This window comes from Lingula anatina, chromosome 8, assembly GCF_051362555.1.
Source record: "Lingula anatina isolate TDL-2025a chromosome 8, LinAna3.0, whole genome shotgun sequence".
Classification (NCBI taxonomy): domain Eukaryota; kingdom Metazoa; phylum Brachiopoda; class Lingulata; order Lingulida; family Lingulidae; genus Lingula; species Lingula anatina.
The window spans coordinates 5,065,703-5,087,387 of NC_141774.1; the positions used below are offsets into that span (position 1 = coordinate 5,065,703).

At 35.8% G+C, this 21,685-nt stretch overlaps 2 long non-coding RNA genes across 2 annotated transcripts; one reads left to right on the forward strand and one right to left on the reverse strand.

Moving 5' to 3' along the window:
- The first annotated feature begins 15,564 nt into the window (after nt 1-15,564).
- LOC147760236 (uncharacterized) lies at nt 15,565-17,337 on the forward strand. Its single transcript, XR_015335727.1, has 3 exons — nt 15,565-15,838; nt 16,276-16,331; nt 16,831-17,337. It is a non-coding gene; the product is annotated as an uncharacterized LOC147760236 (long non-coding RNA).
- LOC147760237 (uncharacterized) lies at nt 17,043-20,714 on the reverse strand. The gene is made up of 3 exons (XR_015335726.1): nt 20,199-20,714; nt 19,175-19,304; nt 17,043-18,470 (listed from the first exon to the last, which is right to left on the reverse strand). It is a non-coding gene; the product is annotated as an uncharacterized LOC147760237 (long non-coding RNA).
- Between the last annotated feature and the right edge of the window lie 971 nt (nt 20,715-21,685).

Genomic DNA, 21,685 nt, shown 5'->3' on the forward strand with positions numbered 1-21,685 from the left:
GTCATCAGAGGTCAGACCAAAGCGACACTCATCAGAAAAGAATATATAGGACCAATTGTCATGAACTGTCCAGTTCCAGATCCTGTTGACCCCAGTTTACTCTACATTGCCTGTTTTGTAACAATATAAGAGGTTTCAGTATTGCTACCCTGCTGTACACTCTCTGAGCATGTAACCGACGACTAGCAATTTTCACAGACACATTCTTATGTGTGAAATTGTTCCACTGTGTTGTCAACTGACAAGCAGTGTCGAACTTTGACAACCTGGACATCAAAATCAGTCGTCGGTCTTCACGGCCAGTATTTTTTCTTGGACGACCCATCAGAGGCAATTTGTCTCTTAATCCAGTGTTTCTATACCGAGACCAGACCCTCTGCATGGTTCTGACTGAACAATTCAATTGTATCGATATTCTGACATTGCTTATATTCCGCCTCTTCAGGTTAATAACTTGCACCTATAACCGTTAGATAATTGCCTGTATCTTGCCATATTGGAGGAGGACAGGAATAACATTTGCTGTACATGTACAAGACCAACAATACAATCCCATGGTATAGCGGTTTTATACTCATTAGTCACATTATCAGTAGACCGGGCATTATAAGTACCTAAGATCTGCCTACTTTTATTACTCTGAGTTAGGGGGTGACACTTCTTTTGTCCAGTGTGTGTATGTACTACAGTATATGTCTTTCACCCTAGTAATAATGAAGAGATGGTAATAAAATGTTAGTAAATATGGTAATATATACACATATAAAAGGTTAAAATGGAAATAAATAAATAAATAAATAAATAAATAAATAAATAAATAAATAAAAGCCTTATGACCTTTGTATCTGAAGCCATCATAAACAACTAGCACACAGCTTTGAGTATACAGCCTCTGTAGCAAATGAATTAATCTAGAAGTATATTTGATAGTGCTGCGTGATAAATAAGCTGGTTGCCAATCACTGTTATATAAAAACATATATTTTATCGCTTGGTACTTATTCGCAAGTTGCCGTGGGTCCATTAGCCATCCAAGAAGACAGATAGCGTAAAGACAATCTACAGAAGAATACACAGTTATTCAAGTTATCCAAGTACAGCAAGATTCTTCTTAGTAAGTGTGGATTTTTAATTTTGCTGCATTCAATAGCAAATCGATGCCTAACTCTGCTCAGCTTTCTGTATTGCTATAGAAACTATAAAGAGAATGGTTTCGCAATTCTTTCATCCAGATCGGGCCCAATGAGGTAAACACTTGTCTTACTGGGCTTACTTTGTTTTTCTGGGTGTGACTTTAGAAAGATTTAACCTAGTCTGTGCTACACGAAGTGGTACTGTCGTTTTAAGTGACAACTGATGAGCACCTTAAAATAGGGGAATAGCTTTGGGCTCGTCCAGCTGCATTCACTGTGTACCCTGTGCTATATTTCTGAACATTTGCCTGCAGAACAGAGAAATATAAAGGTAGTTGGAGATGGTAGCTTTTGATGAAAAGAGATAAATAGAGCTACATATGTACATTTTGCTCGAACGAAATGATAATTTGCAAAGTGTAGGTTATCTGTGAATTCGGCTAAATTAATTTGTGAATACAAAATTAAAGTTTTGGACTGGAGGAGAATTAAACCATTATTTCATTTAATGCATTTCCTATAATTTAGTTCAATGTACATTAGTTATATGGAGCGTGCTTAAAGCTAAAACTAAGAACCTGTAGTTTGTGTATGTGTACTGCGTAATTTTGTGATGATAAATTAAAAAAAAAATTAAGTGAGAAATGTATACATAGTAGCTTCAGCGCAAGCATTCATGATGATATTGTACACACACTGGACAAAAGAAGTGTCACCCCTACTGAGCCAATACTATGGGGGAGATAAATGACTGTGGAATGATATGCTCCTGGTATCATTTTATTAACATCAAATTTCACAAAAAATCACAAAATGAGAACAAAATATACATTCTACCAAAATATGCAGTTTCAAATCCAAAATTAGTACTTAGTGGCATAGCCACGTGACCTAATAATAGGTGCCAGTCTACGAAGCAAGGTTTCATATAATTGTCTGATGCGTTCAGGGCTTATGCTGGCCCAAGCATGAAATACTGAATATAACAGAGTTTCTCTGCTGGTTAGACGGGCATTTGTAAAAAGTTTTGACATATCATTCCACACATTTTTTATTATGTTTGCATCCGGACTCTGGGCAGGCCACATCACCCTGCGAATGTCCTGTTGGTTAAACCAATCATCAACTGCTCTGGGCCTGTGACAAGGAGCATTGTCATCCTGGTGAACAAATGGATAATTCCTGTCACCAAACACGTTAGTAATAGATGGTAGCAAGCCTGACTCTAAAACATCGATATATTTCTAGTGATTCATGTTTCCATTAACCACTATCAATTTATGTAATATTCGCCCAAGCCATGGATGCTGATGCAGCCCCACACCATGATGAATATGCTGCTCCGGGTTCGAAAATTCAGTGCATGGGGTTCAAATGCTTTAGCAGCAGTTTGCCAGCATAGTACCCGTCTGTCATCAGAGGTCAGACCAAAGCGACACTCATCAGAAAAAATATATAGGACCAATTGTCATGAACTGTCCAGTTCCAGATCCTGTTGACCCCAGTTTACTCTACATTGCCTGTTTTGTAACAATATAAGAGGTTTCAGTATTGCTACCCTGCTGTACACTCTCTGAGCATGTAACCGACGACTAGCAATTTTCACAGACACATTCTTATGTGTGAAATTGTTCCACTGTGTTGTCAACTGACAAGCAGTGTCGAACTTTGACAACCTGGACATCAAAATCAGTCGTCGGTCTTCACGGCCAGTATTTTTTCTTGGACGACCCATCAGAGGCAATTTGTCTCTTAATCCAGTGTTTCTATACCGAGACCAGACCCTCTGCACGGTTCTGACTGAACAATTCAATTGTATCGATATTCTGACATTGCTTATATTCCGCCTCTTCAGGTTAATAACTTGCACCTATAACCGTTAGATAATTGCCTGTATCTTGCCATATTGGAGGAGGACAGGAATAACATTTGCTGTACATGTACAAGACCAACAATACAATTCCATGGTATAGCGGTTTTATACTCATTAGTCACATTATAAGTAGACCAGGCATTATAAGTTCCTAAGATCTGCCTACTTTTATTACTCTGAGTTAGGGGGTGAAACTTCTTTTGTCCAGTGTGTGTATTTTATATACTTTACATGTGAAGTTCGGTCAAGAGTAGGGAAACCTTAATCACCCAAACGTTATAAAAATATATATGAAATGTAATTTTTATATATTAATATTCTACGACAAACCTAAAAATCACGTCCTGTGCTGTAAATTAAAGTACAGTGTGAACTGAATAGTGACTGTTATTTTTCTCATTAAAACAACGACTAGTGGGAACGCACAACTCTTAAATCTGTTATGGCATATTATGCGGGTGCTTTTATTTCGAAAAACGACAGGCAACTCAAAGATCATGACTGACTCTTAGTTACCTTGATCTGCAGTAGCTGAAAATGGATACGCAATGATTTCCGAACATAAGGGGAAATGGCGTTGATGACAGAGCATAGTGAATTTAATATAAAGCGTCTTTTTTTAATAGGTTTTACAACCAAATGTTGATTTGCCCTCAGATTGTTTTGGGTACCACCGGACCAATCTTATTTACTTGGCAAAGCATTTTTTTTTTTCATTATCACTGTTAAATTTATTTCGTTGATATATAACTGTTACTATCAATATTTTTTGTAATATTTATTAAATTAAATGTCATGTGTTTTTTAAGCTGAACGTAATTTGGGTTTAAAGGATGGTTTCATCCTGTTTGGGAAATAATAACATTAGATTGCACGCTGCAGTACCCCTGAAAAAACAGATGGAAACATCATTTTGCCTTAATTGCCTTGACCTGCGTGAGTGGGTTTGCTAGGGTTTCCCCCGATTGTATGTATCTAGTATGTAATAGATAATTAAATAAATAAATAGACCTTTGTGCCTAGAGTCTTCATAACTATCTACCATACAACCTTGGGTCGGAGGAATATAAAACAATCTAAAATTACTATCTTTGCCAAGTCACGTTATAATAAACTGGCAGTGAACCAATGTTATTTATACATATGTTTTATCGCTGCTCACTTATTCGCAAGTTGCCTTGGATCCATTAGCCACTCAAGAAGACAATATTTAGAAGAATACTCAGTTACTCAAGTTACTCAAGTAGAGCAAGATATTACTTCTTGGTGACACGCACTATCAAATATATACTCTGTACTCTTTTCTATATTTCTATAGACGCTATAAATATAGGCCGGTATTCCAAAAATAAGGTTGCTAAGAGGTTGCCAGAAGGTTGCAAGCGCAGTGTGACCCAGGCTTAAAGGAGCTCCTCATTGGTTAAAGTAGGCCTTTGTGACACCCTCCTCCTTATAAACGACTTAGTTATGTTGGATAATTGGGGTCAACTGGTCAACTTCAATCATGCAACAGTACATATGGACATTTAAAGGACATTTAAAGGACTCCTTAACCGAAAATCAAGGAAATCTTTAAGCAAAGCCAGATTCTAGAAATGACCAATTCCTTTGATAAGGATGATTGATAAGTGATTCCTTTCAAATGAAATAAAGAAAGGTCTTGGAATACAAATTTCGTATAAGGTCGATTTTAAGTCTCCCTTTACCCTCAAGTGATCGAGTTGGGTCATTTACGACCCCAGCCATATGATTTAATATGCCATCTCTTTATTTTTTATTCGAATTTTCTTTCCTTGCATGATTTTGTCAGTCTACTAATCCTACACACTTTCACAGTTTTTTTTTTTTTTTTTTTTTTTGTTTTTTTTTTTTTTTTTTTTGTAGGGATCAACCAATTAGTGTGACATACAGTAGTAATAATAAATATGTTTCCGTTGTACGACGTTTTAAAAACGTCACAAATGTTTTAATCCTTATCCTGTGAATAGAAGGGGGCGGACAAACAATGGAGAACCGTCTAATCCCTTCAAAATTCGAACGCAAAAACACAATAGTTTTGGCGTAATAACACACAATACCTTAGGCGAGTGAACCCCATGACGCCTTTTTCTGTGGTCCAGCGCGAGCGCGACAATCCGCTGTAACTAGGTGTAATTAACAGCAGGATACATCAGCCAGAAGGTACCCATTGTTTGTTGCGGCGATAGGATTATAGCTTTAAGATGCTTGTGTAAAAATAGATTATTGTTTAGAAATAATAAAGAAACATTATTAAAACAATTAATTCCCATAACAAGCTGACGTGTTGCCTCAACTACTACACACACTGGACAAAAGAAGTGTCACCCCTACTGAGCCAATACTATGGAGGAGAAAAATGACTGTGGAATGATATGCTCCTGGTATCATTTTATTAACATCAAATTTCACAAAAAATCACAAAATGAGAACAAAATATACATTCTACCAAAATATGCAGTTTCAAGTCCAAAATTAGTACTTAGTGGCATAGCCACGTGACCTAATAATAGGTGCCAGTCTACGAAGCAAGGATTCATATAATTGTCTGATGCGTTCAGGGCTTATGCTTGCCCAAGCATGAAACACTGAATAAAACAGAGTTTCTCTGCTGGTTAGACGGGCATTTGTCCAAAGTTTTAACATATCATTCCACACATTTTCTATTATGTTTGTATCCGGACTCAGGGCAGGCCACATCACCCTGCGAATGTCCTGTTGGTCAAACCAATCATCAACTGCTCTGGTCTTGTGACAAGGAACATTGTCATCCTGGTGAACAAATGGATAATTCCTGTCACCAAACATGTTAGTAATAGATGGTAGCAAGCCTGACTCCAAAACATCGATATATTTCTAGTGATTCATGTTTTCTTCAACCAAAATCAATTCGCCCACGCCATGGATGCTGATGCAGTCCCACACCATGATGAATATGCTGCTCCGGGTTCGAAAATTCAGTACATGTGGTTCAAATGCTTTACCAGCAGTCCGCCAGCATCGTACCCGTCTGTCATCAGAGGTCAGACCAAAGCGACACTCATCAGAAAAAAATATATATATAGGACCAATTGTCATGGACTGTCCAGTTCCAGATCCTGTTGACCCTAGTTCACTCTACGTTGCCTGTTTTGTAACGATATAAGAGGTTTCAGTCTTGCTACCCTGCTGTACACTCTATGAGCATGTAACCGACGCCTAGCAATGTTCACAGACACATTCTTATGCGTGAAATTTTTCCACTGTGTTGTCAACTGACAAGCAGTGTCGAACTTTGACAACCTGGACATCAAAATCAGTCGTCGGTCTTCACGGCCAGTAGTTTTTCTTGGACGACCCATCAGAGGCAATTTGTCTCTTGATCCAGTGTTTCTATACCGAGTCCAGACCCTCTGCACGGTTCTGACTAAACAATTGTATCGATATACTGACATTGCTTATATTCCGCCTCTTCAGGTTAATAACTTGCACCTGTAACCGTTAGATAATTGCCTGTATCTTGCCATATTCGAGGAAGACAGGAATAACATTTGCTGTACATGTACAAGACCAACAATACAATCCCATGGTACAGCGGTTTTATACTCATTAGTCACATTATAAGTAGACCAGGCATTATAATTACCCAAGATCTGCCTCCTTTTATTACTCTGAGTTAGGGGGTGACACTTCTTTTGTCCAGTGTGTGTACATTAAGTCACATTTTATATACAATAGTAGAGGGAATCCGTAACAGGATAAATTATAGAAAGTCTTAATAAATAAATAAATAAATAAATAAATAAATAAATAAATAAATAAATAAATATTCAATAGATAAATAAATTATTTAAAGAATTAAGTAAATAATTAGATGACATTAAGAATCAAATAAGATAAAAATTAGATATAAATCATCAAATAAAAGATAAATCATTTGAAATAATTTAATAAATAAATTATGATTTTATAATTAAATGAATAAATCGCTGTGAAGAAATAATCATTGTCGCAGCTAACACGGTGAGTGTCTACCCATCATCAGGTAGCTTTTCACTAGTTACCAGTATAGACAGTCATGTATCTGGTTATTTGGTGGGACTTTTTTGCACGCGCTATAAGGGGAACGTGCACATAAACTACCTTTAAGATGATAGTGACTGTCCTATCATTTGAAAGCCAACAAATTTTTTTCATTCCACATTTGTAATTACATTACATTTGTAATTTTATAACCGGTAGTATGTAACTCTTCGCTGTTCTGTAACAGTTATAAAGGAAAGTTAGATTTTGCTTGTATGAAACACGCTTTTTATTTTGATAAAAATCGATTGCGCATGGAGCATAATAATATTAGGCTTTCGAACGATTACCAAAGTACGTAAAGCAGGGCCTTAGGTTTAACAGTCTAAGATTTATTCAGTATGGGCAGTTAACTGGGACCAGTCTTGTTTCATTAACTTTGCGAATGAAACAGTCTCCGTCGTCAACGTAAATTTCCAATATGATCTTACATCACTTATCTGATTTAACAATGTTATTGTAAAGGTTTGGTTTATGGTTGTTTGAGAAAAGATAATGATCGCGTTTAACAATAGATTGCAGGCTATAGTAAACCCCCTCCTCTTTGAGCGATGTCTAATACTGTTAATTCACCGTACTTTCATAAACATGTAGTGTGACCACACTGTCAGACATCCCCCTTGTTGCACGTTGCAAGTGATTTGTCTCATAACTATGATAAGGCGTTCTTTTTTTCTCATTGTTGTTTAAAAACGGATCACTTTGTCAAGGCTAATTGCTTAGCTCTTTGCGCGTCATATGTAAACGCTAAGATATGAATGTGATAGTTGATTGTTTGTGCCCGGGTGCCGCACTTATACTTTCTTACTAGAGCGATCTAGAACAAGCCGCCAGTTTACACTGTTTGTAACTGTAGCAAAATATGTTCGACTTGCAGTTTCTGCACGACAGCCGGAGACACAGTAATATTGTATAGGCATGGTTTAAGCTTGTTCGAGAGATAATAACAGTCGCGTTTAACAATAGATAGTATGACCCCCTCCTTTTTAACTGATGTCTTACACTGTTAATATTGACCGTACTTTCATATATTATGTAATACACTGTCAGACTTTCCCCTGTTGCACGTTGGCGTTGGATTGTACTTGTGCCTCTGTCAATGCACCTCATTTAGTTTAAATATTTTTTTACCGCATAAACCTGTGTGGTTTAGGGTTATTAGTTTAAGTAGTAGGAATAGGATGCTTGGACAAAAAGCTTCTAGTCAACTCGCTTAGACCTAGGGTGTGATGCTGCTATCATCCGAGGAAACACCTACACTGAATCCTCTACCTAAAGTTCCCCTAGCTGAAATAAAAACTGCCCCTTGAACCTGTCCATTTTTTAAAGTGTCAAATCATTTTTGATATCATTTAGCGTCTTTAAACGAAATCTTTCAAGTAGCAAAAACAGAACCGTGTGGTGATTATTTATTAAAGCGTAGGTTTATTCATCATGATCTATTTTGTAAACAATACTTGCCTATATTTTACTTGGATTGATCATCGTCACTGTTGGCTACTCGCCTATAATGCGTGCTGAACGACAGACAACTTAAAAATATTATCTGTGTAAATGACCACGTTAAGTTAAAATAGAACGATGTCGGTGATTTAATCCATCCAACATGTTGATATTTATTTTAAAACCAGTGTCAGGTTAACACCAAGTCAAAGCAAGCCTTGCAGACTGACTTTGTTTAAATTGTTATAAAATAAGTAAAGCTAAGTAAAGCCTGTTTCTAGTTCTGACAAGCTATAAAACTGCATGAAGGATAACAAGTCTCTGTAGCCAATTAACTTTCACATTGCCCTGTGCTTTACAGTCCCATGTAATGCAACAAAATGAGTATGGCCTGAGAGAAATATGAATATGAGGACGTGTACGAAAGACGTTTCAAATAATAAAAATCAAGAATTTAAACATGTTAGGTACATGCACATCACTTAATAAGTCATTTCACAAAAATCGCATCTAATTTGTCAGATTAACCCCCATTTTTATCGATTTCAACGCCTTGTCTGATGTTTACATGTAGGTGAAGGAGGTATATTCCAATATTAATTGCGAATAATATCAACAGCTACTCAAAATCGTTGCCTGCCTTTCACACTTTTACACAAACTCATAAAGGGTTAATAAAAGGATTCGCGTCGCGACATCTATCTCTATTCTTCGAACAATTAAGCAAAGGGCTGACCCGAAGTAAGCTTTCAAAACTAATTTCTCCTTGACTGTACAGGGGTACATTGTAATTACTCCACTTGGTCGCCTCCATTGTCTTGTAAAAGTGACTAAGAATGTGTTTTCACACGTGAGTTTACATAACTCCTTTGCCTTGTGTCTTTATCAAGGTTATAATCAGTTTGAATAGGTTGTCTTGCTTCACATAAAAAGGGAGTTGTTCTTCATACTGGTTGTTGCATAACTTATGCTAACCTACTTTGTACAAATATGGTTTTAATAAATCGCCAAAATTATGACACTAGTGAACATTGTGTATCGAACGTTTTGATACGATTAAATAAATGTGCAAGAAGGATTACGGAATGAGTTACTATTTACCTCTGGCGCTAACTTCGAACTGCTACATAAAAAAAAAAAAAAAAAAAATTTGCAGATCGTAAAAAAATACTTTATTGTAGAGTTTTTATGACATATGATTTACATATTTGATAGTGAGACATTTCTCGGCTTGAACGAATCACCCGACGATTACTATGCCCCCACACGCGTCCCTCCCCCCCCAAAAAAAATGCTCTTTTGATTTCAAAATGAATTTGTTTTCAAAATGAAGTCCAATACCCCTTTCACGACTCAGTCATTGTACAGCAAGTTGTAATCGATATTTAAAAAAGTTAATTTTTGTACTCCGCATTTCAGTGTTTATTGTGGAGCTTTAATCGGGGACACTGCCTGTTAAGGTTACAATTACGTCGCTAGGTTACTGGATTATGTCTAAGTACACGTAAAGCTTTGTAAAGTCTCTATTGTCACTCATCTTAGTTATTGAATTTTGTCTTGAATAAAAAAATACTCTCAAATTATCGTTTTGTGCTGAAACCTTTCATAACTTGGACCGAGGTTTGATATACACTGTACTGTAGCTACTATGCCATTCCTCAAGTTGGGTCTGCTGGGGGAGGGGGGCATTTAAATGATAAACTAGGAAGTCCACCTGGAAAGCAGCAGCGGTTTACATGATCGCTGTCTCTGTTCCTTTTTCTTTGACAGCATCATAGAAAATGTTAAGGGAGAAAGTCACACATACCCCCCCCCCCCCCCCCCCCCCCGGCGTTGTTTTGTCTTCAGCATTTCCTCCTTCTTGCTTACTGCAGTTATTCTCGTCAATGAATGAAACCGAGAAAGCAATTAAGTAATGGCACATTGAATATAATCACTAGGTGCATTTCGCTGAGTGTTAACAAGATCTAGCGAAACATTTTATCGCCACGCGTTCAAGTCTGATAAATCAGGGGATTTTTATTGTGAATCGGGAAATCAGGAGATATGTCCCTAGATGGGGAGATTTTCGAGGAGACCAGTAGTGTTGTAAGATCTGAGGAATTTAGTCTGTAAAATGTAAAGGCTAGCATAGATTATCATACAATTAATGGTATCATACGTGCCTTAGATATTCAGTGTGTGCAATAACGAGAGACGCAAAAACGGCAAAATGTAAGCAAGGAGGGGTGTGTTTGTTTATGGGGGGGGGGGGGGGGGAGGGGGCAGTTAGTGGTATTTGTTTGTGTAGTTGGCGAAAATAAAAAAAAGTCTAGAATAGTGTATGTACACGTTTACGTAGTTGAACATGGAAAAATTTTCAACTAATAATAAAAAACATCAGGCTAAAAACGTAATTTGTTTAGAAATTTAAACTGTCACTCTGGTGGCACAGCGTCATGGCTATGAATTTGACATGGACTTTAGTCCGAAATATTAGTGAATTTAGAATTAATAGCTAAAACGTTAATCTGCCCTAATTTGTCAGATAACAAAAAAGTGGTGATCCAACTATGAGTAATGTATTTAAAGTACGGCCGTATATGCAATGGGCCATTTAGGATTATAATTGCATACCCTGATGCAAAACAGCCTATCGTCTTCCACCGTGAGTCCCTTTAATTAATGTATTATATTACTCTTTACCCTTTTTATTTGACACTGTCTCTGTTCCTCTCCCTTTTTCCTTTCTCTTGTAAGAAGGAGGGTAAATAATTAAGCACTCAAAATATGCATCACCAATCTTCAGAATAGAATAAATCAAATAACAGCTTTCACAGATTTAACTGCAGTTAGCTGTATAGTGTCACTATACATGTATACATAATCCGCTGCACGCGCGAAGCTGTTGAACAAAAGGATAGTTTTCTATGGAAGACCTTTTGTTTACATAAGTACTCTAAGGGGGCGTGCCTACCCAGGCGACAGGGGATTAGGCTAGTAACTATATTCCGTCAAAATCGTTTAGCAACCCTATCATTATCACACTCCCTCTATTGTATTTTCTGACGTTATAATTGTATCTAATCTTCTTATGGTAGATGGAAAAAATGCACACATACATAATATTAGGACTGTACACATCACAAACTCTTGTGGGGTCATTGATGACCCAAAAGAGAAGCATTAGTTTTTAAATATTAGTTTTTAAATTTTATTCAATTTTTTTTTGCCCACGCAACACTGACAGGAAAATGTCACATGCATGTACTTCATGCAAACAGCTAGTGTGCCCAAAACATAGGCACAAATAAGTAGTTTGTGTAGATTATGCTTGAAGTGTCACTAATAGTGCATCGCTGAATCTAATTTCAGTAGCTTTGTTCTCATAACTGGGTCTCTCATTTTGACGGTTACATTTTTCGGGTATTTTGGAAATCTAAAGAATTCTGTCAATATCATATATCATGCATATATTAACAAATTGTTTTTGTGGATTTTGTTTCATACACAGATGTGATAGTAGCACACGTGTAGGTTGATTGAATGTGTTCTAAGTAGTATGACTTCCTTACCAGCATTAGGGTATTCCCTACTCAGCAAGTCAGCTAATTATTCTTATTGAAGTTAGTAGGATGCTATCTCAACGTAAGTCAAAATATTTTTACTCAAAGTAATTTTGTAATGTACTTTTTTCATTTAGTGTGGCAAATAAAAAGAGAAATATTTCTGCCAATGGAAACTGACAAGGACTGTCTAAATACCGGTGTAATGTTCTTAAATTCTGTGCTTGGTTATTTCATGCAATAAAAGTATTATTGCCAAATAAGTATTACATTAGATCATTATAAAATACTTGTCTTAAATCCTGGGAGTAGTATAGGTATGATAAACCCTCAACAACATTTTATAATAAGGATCCCTGTACAGAGCACAATGGGGTCATTGATGACTCCACTTGGTCATTTGCGTCAGTAAAATAGCTTGGTCTCTTAATTAAGGGTTAACGCTAAAGGGAGATTCTGGAATACAGACCATAATGTTTTGATGGTTCTTGTTCTTTCATTGCGGTAAGCACCTACTTGGATTTTTTGGTCTCCTGGATATGACTTTAGAAATATTTCATATTTTTTTATTTCTGTGCCAACGCTAAGTCCTGCTGTCGTTTTAAGTGACAACTGTCGAGCACCTTAAGATAGGGGAATACCGGTAACTAAAAGCTCGATCAGCAGCATACACTTTCACTATATTTTGAAACATTAAGAACGAAAAAATAGAAAAGAAGTTACCCAGTACACGTATATTGTTACTGTTATGTTGGAAATGACAGAATTATCTACCTCTGGCAATGAGTTCAACTCTCTTGATACACACATATATATATATATTAAGTAATATGTAAAAAAGTTAAGTTAAAAAAAAAATATATATATATATATATATATATATATATATATATATATATATATATATATATATATATATATATATATATATATTTTTTTTTTTTTGGTACTAAGGGATAAACATAACTGCATGTGTCAATTTACTCGATCGAAAGGATAATTAGCAAAGTGTGGTTTACCTGTATATTCAGCTAAATGAATTTGTGGATACAAAATAAAACTTACGGACTGGGGAAAAAATTAAAGGTGCTCATATCGAAAACAACCAATCATTTTATGCAGCAAGATAGAGCATATTTTGAACAAAATGTAGCATAGTGCAGGAAACATTACCCATTATACCATCAATTCATTTAGTGCATTTCCTCTAATTGAGTTCAATTCATGTAAGTTATGTGTAGTGAGCTTAAACGTAACTTCAAAGGCATATAGTTTGTGTAAGTGCACTACGTAATTTTATTAAGATGAATAAAAAATGTAAAAAAAAAAACAGATGTCAGAAATGTATGTTGCATCATGTAGTGTAAATAAGACAAAGGTAGCATGCATGGTAGCTTAGGCGCACAGTTTATCTGCACGCAACCATGATGAGAATGTAGAATGTGCACCTTACACGTGAAGTTCGGTCAAGAGTTGCGAAACCAAAATGACCCTGACGTTACATCCAAGCGTTATAAAATATCAGAACTGAATTTATATAATATTCATATTCTATGAAAAACCTACAAAACCACGTTCTGTGCTTTAGAGTATATTTTACTGTGAAATAAAGTGTGGCTATTATTGTTTACCATTAAAACAACGACTAATGGAAGCACACAACTCTATAATGGTTGATTGGTATTTTATACGGGTGCTCTTAATTCGAAAAACAGCAGGCAACTCAAAGATCATGATTGACTCTGAGTTACCTTGATCTGCAGTAGCAGGACTGTTAGTGTTCTCTCGGGCTCCCTATAACATTACGTAACATTTTACTCGAACATTTTGACGAGTACCACGCACCAAACATCGACCATCCTCAACTGTTTACGGGACTCAATGTTTAAGACTACGGTACGCTACGTCTCAAATAAGTAGCCCAAATTGGTGCCCAAACACAGTATAAAACTGAATATTCTTCCAGGCTAAATGGTTTTCATGCTAACATAAAAGAGAAAACAAGCTTAAAGAGGGTTTGTGATGACCCTAAAGTTTGAATCATATATGGACTAAAACACCTGGTGATAAGATTAATGATAACTGAGACTATTGAATTTTGAATCTCGCTTCACTCCGCCTACTACATTAAGAACATTTTATGTTTATAAACTACATTATAATGTAGTCCAGTGTAGTCCAGTAATTCTACAATTATTTCAGTTCTTTCCTTCGTCAATTCAAATACCAGCCATTCAATTGAATTCAATTAACGGAGTTGGTGTTCAATCTCAGTCCACACGTTTTCGCTTTAATTGCAGTCCAGTCTCTCCAGTAGAATTCGAAACTAATTAATATCATGTTCTTCATGACTGTTGTTGTCTGGGTGTCATCGTGTGTTTTCTTAGAAGAAGGATTTTTAACAATCCCTTGTGCATGGACCTCAGGTAAAGGCTGCTCAAGGCAACATGCCGCTCCGGCACAGGGGCACACTTTGATATCAATACTTGTTTGGCAAATGGTAACGCGCGCAAGCTGCAGTTAGCAATAAATTTAAATAGTGTTAAGAAATTTGTTTTATTGAGTTAAAGACGGAAGCGCAATGGTCTTCACACATATAAGATAATGGCTTTGATGACAGAGAATAGGGGTGTTAACAAAAACCTTCACACATAGTGTAACAGTGTTCTAGGTTTAAAAGTTAAATATTATTTGGTTCTGAGTAAAGTTTGGGAACTACTGGCCAAATCTTATTTACTTCAATAAATTAATTTAAAAGGCAGGGCGTGTCCTCTTTAACACCACCGTTGAACTAAAAGCGTTCATATTTACTTATTACAATGCATTTGGTTTCCTTTATGTAAGCGTCCAAATGGGAATATGCATTTAAATTGTAAGTTGTCAATTTTATTCTTGAATGTTGTTGCCTATTTTCCTTCGTTTCTTTGTCTTCGTTTCTCTTCTTACTAGTATAATATTTTAAAAAATCAGTACTGCTTGAAACTCAAATAACACTTGGGCAACACAGCGCTCCAGAACATCAGCCGGGACACACAGTTATAAAATCTTTCTATAGAGGCATGGTTTGAGCTCCTTTGGCAAATGATGACAATCAAATTTAATATATGCACTAAGCCCATGAGCGATCTCTATCGCTTAATATAATGCTTTGAAAATGGATGTGCAATTTTTTATCCAGAAAATGAAAACGAAGCCTAGCTTTGATGCTAAAGCATAGTGGTATTTGTGGAACTATACATTTCTTTGCATTTGAATACGGACAGTCTGACTTATAGGGCTTTTACTACAGTAAATGAAAGTTTTCAAAGATATATGCCTTTCTAATACAATGGAAATATTTTCTTTCTTCTTTTTTTTAGTTGAGCAATTGATGTCACCTCAGTTTGCCCAGAGTTAGTGCTTGTTTTTTTCTCGTGAAATAGAAATCTAAATAACCCTTGTTTTAAGGTTTAACAGTTAAAGGGACAAAAAATAGGATTAAAAACGCCTTTTTAGTGCATGGATTGCTTCTTATATAACTTATCTGAGAACAATTGCTATGGGTAAAGCATAAAATGGCAGGTAAATGGCCTTAATCAATATCGAAAAAAAGAATCATATTCACCGTCCACTTTCGAACCCCGGGCGTCAGCCATCTTGACACAGTTTGAAATAACGCGGCATCTCGACTCAGATACGAGATGTAAACAATGCAGACAGCATGTCGTTTCGAAGGTGAGCGTGGACGTGAAGGAGAAGAGGAATTGCTCACCGAATCTTTGCAGGTAAGCGAGTTATATTTACCAAAAGTACTTTAAAATGGGAAGATGGCAGTGGAAATCAAAATGTCTGGCAGAGGAAGTTAAAAAGCGTAGATAACTGCTAATAATTAACGTTTCCTCGGGTAACGCACTCGCAGCCAAATCACTCGCACTGGGTACGTACTACTAGTTATATGAAGCGAGATAGTGCACTTTACCCCTGAGGTGTATAGTTCTGTAAAGCAGGAGGAATACCCTTTTCTGCTCAATGTGGTCATCTACCAGTACTTACAGACTAACCTCACACCATATTCTCGCAGGGGAATCCCATGAGATATACAATGTAACTCGAGTACTAGTGGGGTTAGAGGGTGTTCTTTGTACGGCACGTAACTACGTTAGCTTATTTGTAAATTTAATAATATTGTCAATGAATATGATTATAAGGAATGATTTTTTAGCCTTTCAGAGGAGGAATTGGGTGATACACCCCTTCAAGCACGAGTGAAGAGATCAGGTATGTTAATAATTTTAGCAGTATAACATGGGCGGATCCAGGATTATTTGAAAGGGGGGGGGGGGGTCCGCGGATGCAAAGCCGACCCCCCCTAGTTGGCGTGGGGTCCTGGGCCTGCTTAAAACTTTGGTATTTTAGAGGGTGAACAGTGCCATTTGGTACGGTTTAGCACTTTACTGTAGTAAATTAGCTAGTCAAAATTCTAATTCCAAGTGGGGAATATTAGTGTGATTTTTTTACATCAGTTCTTTGAAACCATGTGTGATTATGTTATTTCTTCTTGTGGCCTTTATGATTTAATGCAGCTGCAGATATTTAAATTTAATTTTTTTTTTTTTTTTTTTTGCCATAATCAGACTTGCTTCTTTATAATAAGCTGGTTATCATGTAGTGATCATGCCCTCTAATTTGTTGATTTTTGTTAAAGAATAGTGCTGTTATGATAATATCAATACATTTTTTTTCTTTATAACCATTTTATGTAATTTTACTATTACAGTGCCTCAAGTTATGTCTGGAAAACTCATACCAGGAAGCACTCCAATCTTACAATACTGCATCACTTCAATGTCGGTGTGACAAGTTGTGTAAAAGACTGCTACAAAAAATTTGCAGCGATGACCACATGATCCACCACCTTTTACCAAAACCGAGTGAACAGTTTTATATTATAATGCCCATGTACATGTATTTAAAGTGACAAGACTGAGATCAGCGAGAGCCTCAAGGCCTTTATTTTCTGTGCATTGTCAACTCTTCAATAATTTTATAATTTTGTCAAATACATCCAAAGATTCAATTCTAATGCAATACTTGAAAACTTTTTTAGAATATATTTTAATGTCGAACATGTTTTTCTAAGAACTAGCCCTTTAGTAAATTAACATGTACTATCCAACTGTTATTATTAATTAACACATTGTTATGTACAAAGCATAAGCTGCAGTATCAATGAAGCATTAACTGGGTAGAGATTATGAATGAAATAAAAGTTTAAATATTGAAACATCTTTTATTTATATTTGGCAAAAATACAAGAATAAACAAAGTTTGCTACATAAGTTTGGAATTTGGCCAAATCATCTTTATTATTACCTGTCACATGTAATAAATAAGACAAACACAGATTCTGTAAGCTAGAATGCATAATTATTTTCATACTCATTAATGCCATCTTCATAAATAAGCCTTCTATTCAAGCATTCACAAACTTTCACATTGTGCAGTACACATTATAGTATGATAACATTTTTGAGAGAGACTTATTAATAGCCAGGCTATCATGTTAAGAGTCTGATGTACATGCAGACCCATGAGGATTGCAGATCAACAAATTATCCCCCTCTCTGTCAGTGTATTGACTCGTGAGCTGTCTCCATGCAAAGGGATGTGTCATAAGAAAGGACCAACCCAACTTACACAAACATAAATTGTTTCATCAGTAAGATATTCACACATACTTTTCCAAGATGTGCAGGGAATAAATAGAAAGTTATAAATATTTCTTTAAAAAATACAGGCATAGCTTCCCTGCATGAATTCTAAATAATGGCTGAGTGGAGAATTGAATACAGGCACAAGTGTTCACTCAAACCATTTTTGTAGGTCTTAAAAGAAATGACATGCAGTCATTTGCCAAATACAGAATTTTATGCTGTAACAAAGTCACAAAACTGCAACTGGTGATCTTACAAAATCTAACAACACACTGGTTTAAAATCAAGTTGAAATCACAATATGCCACTAGTACCATATTCCATAATACATTTGATGTCATTTAGATTTAAGAAGTAAATGCTGGACCAAAATGGTTTATTCTCAATATCAGGCATATGACTTAGGTTTGGGAGGAAAGACCACCTTGATTTCCAATCTGTCTGCATTATAGCATACATGTAAGTGCTAGATGGTTTGAAGTCAGCAGATTATGCTTTGTCACATTGGCAAGATGAGTTCACTGAATATATCCTGTAAGCAGCACTCGAAAGTCAGGAAAAGTCTCTCACTATCCAACTCGTCCCCGCTTTGGACCCTCAAGAAAAGTTCATCTTTTTTTGGTGGAGAGCCATGGAGTTCCTCTTCCATGTAAAAAACTCTTCTTCAGGGCATCATACTGGCAGTTGCTCATAACCTTTAGGTCTAAAAAAGCAAATCAAAATAATAATAATAATAATTAATTAAGATTGCAACCCAGTGGGTTGAAGTTGTACATAGTGTTAAGAAAATTATAATGAAAATAAAGTGAATATTTGCTTGAATAAAACTGAGTTAAAAGACTGCTAATTGAACTTTAAAATTATTGTACTTAGGATAAAAGACAACATAATACTATTGGAAATTTAAAAGTGCATACGGAATAAAAGAGCATCAGAATCTGTCGGTCTTAAATTGTGGCACTTTGTTACTATTGTTTGATCTTAAAAGACGATTGGATTGATCAATAAAGATGTGATTCAGTTTGTCAGAGGATTCAGTTATTTTGTAAAAGAAAGTTTTGCACAGATCTCTTCGTTTATCTAAAGTACACATATGCCAGGTTCAGGGTTTCATCATAGTATAGGTCAGGGAAAATAATCTTCAAAGCACGAGTTTGGTCAGTCTCTTAGAGTTTGCATTGCTCTATAGTTAGTCCTGGATGCCACACAGGGCAGGCATATTCTAGAATTGAGTGCACAATACTTTGGTAAAGCTTAGCTCGTTTCAGTTGACGGAGGAAATAGAGTCTTGCATTATGTTTACATTATGTGTCGCCAATTTGGAAAAAAAATTGATAAAAGAGAAATCATGCACCTATATGCCTAATATATGAGGAGTGAATATCAGCTTATTAAAATTCTGCTTACTCTAAAGACATGTTTTAGTCCCATGTTGGATCATCAGGATCCTTTAATTCCCTCTTCTTCAGCATCTTCCTCCTCTTCCATCTGCACTTCTTCCAGTTCAGGCATACCATAGGAAAAAGTTACCTTGATACTGCAACCAAAAAAAAAAAAGCAACAGTACATAAAATAAGATAATCGAGTTTGAGAAAAATTATGTAAAAACATAACTGAAATAAGTATAAAACTCAACTGAAATAAGTATAAATGCCATTTTTCTCAATATGATCACCTTAAATTATCTAGACTGTCATCTTCAACTGCACTAGTATTAACTACAACTTAATTTTGAAGTTTCTTGATCACTTCATATTGGTTTAATCTCCGAAATACTGGTTGGAAGTTCAAATTGTATGATCTAAATTATTACTCTGGACTATTTAATACATTAGAGAGATGTACCAAACATAAACATGCAATATCCCCTTTCTGATTTATTTATTTTTAATGTAAAAAGGAGACAAATTGTCTTTAAAATATAAAATCAAAATACTACTATTTATTTTCACTTATAGTTGACATGCCATTTAACATTGGGTTAAACTTAGATACAATAACAGCTTCTGCACATTCATTTTGGGATTTAGATGCCTAAAGAAATAGCATCTTTGTCATATGTCTTAATTACTGTGGTATGCCTAGATGTTAGAGGCACAAGAAATGTGCCCTCGGTAAGTCAAAAATTCGCCCTGGTCATTGTAATGTATATGTAATGAGACTAGTATCTCCCACCATGTCCGTTTTTATTTAAACTTTCTTTGCTCTATAAACTAACCCAAACCCTGTCAGAGTCGACATATGAGCAACACTTGCAATTTCTGTCATCGATACCACTCATATTAGTTACAATTTCATGGCATATTTTGACAGACGAGCCTGACAATCGTTAAGATATACAACGAACACACGTAAATAAACATAAATCTCTGTGCTTAATAAATATTTTCACTGGTGCCTTATCTCAAAGATTATTGTAAATGGTACTCACAAATCCAGTAAATACTTCGCGGCCAGGCCATTCTTCGTATCCATGGCCACCCAAGCAGGTTTTCATCTGCCTTCTTCCTCGCCGGTGTTTATTGTTTGCCTGTCGTACATTTGCTGATACACTGTTTTACGCATGTTTTTTGTAAAGGCTGTTTCTTTTTTCTTTTTGTTATCTGTCTTCGCTTCTTCGAAGGACTCCCAGCATAACTGAGCCTCCTGTTTCACGTTGTCCTTTCCCGGCAGCTTGAACTGGTTTTAACTAGGTCGCAATACGAGAATCTCGCGAGATCCGGAAGTCTAGAGAGCTCAATTATGAAAATGGAGGTGGTTGTTGGTAAACCTCCGCTTAAGCGGAGGTTTTCTTTTTATTGTATTTTCCAAAAATGTTACAGAGCGATGGCGAGTGCCGGGAATGATAGATTAAAGGTTGGTAAATCGCGGAAAAGTAGTGTTAACCTCGGGATAAATCAGGATAAATCAATTTTGGCGCGAAAATCCTCTTTTGTGTCCTTTTAAGTGTTAAGAATTAATGGCTCCTGGACATATTCTGGGTACCCTGGACCACTTGTATGTACTTAAGACAATCTATGTAAATGGAAGGGCATTTTTTCTTCATCTTCACCGCAAAATTAATTTCGTTGATATGTCCTTGTTACAATCGGTGGATTTGTGTTCCTTGATGTAACACCCAAACCCAATATAGAGGTGCATTTCACATGTTGAAGTATCCAAAAAAGTTGAATGAATTCAAAGTTGTTATCAATTTTAAGATAGTATAGAACAAAAATCCACATTTGTCTCAATTTAAATTCAATGGTAATGTTTGTTCCGGAAACATATGGTAATGTATGTTCCGGGTCATTTATTTATTTTTATAGCATTCTGCGATATATTTTCTATGATTCAGTCATGGTTAATTAAACACGTGAAGTAAAAAGGCTTTTTTATATAAACATTTAAACTATCACTCAGGGGGCTTTGTGTCGTGGCTAATACTAGATATTGTAAGTTCCCCAGAAAAAAAATGTCAAAAAAGTTCATTTTGTTCAGTTACTTGGTGCAATAGAAAACATTGCTTTCTGTTGCTGATTGAAAAAAAAATATTGTGATTCCATGATTGGTTGGCATTTCTGGTATTATAGTTGGATCATGAGGGGAAAATAGGTATTTCTTATTATACAGTCGGTAGAGTGCATCTTCCTTTTTTTTAACATTCAGTGACAATCAAACTAAAGTCTCTCAAAGGCAATTTACTGCTCTATATGGAATGTTATTATAAACTTTTACAACGTAATACTTGAGTGAGTTGAATCAAAGAACAAAACCAGTGATGATTGCATTTTAAAGTGAATAAAACGTTTCACAGCTGGACATTTGTCAGTTGTGACAGTAACGTGTGGTTCTTTTTGGGGATAGACGATGAATTATTATTATTATTATTATTATTATTATTATTATCATTATTTGTTTTATTATTCATGATTCCAA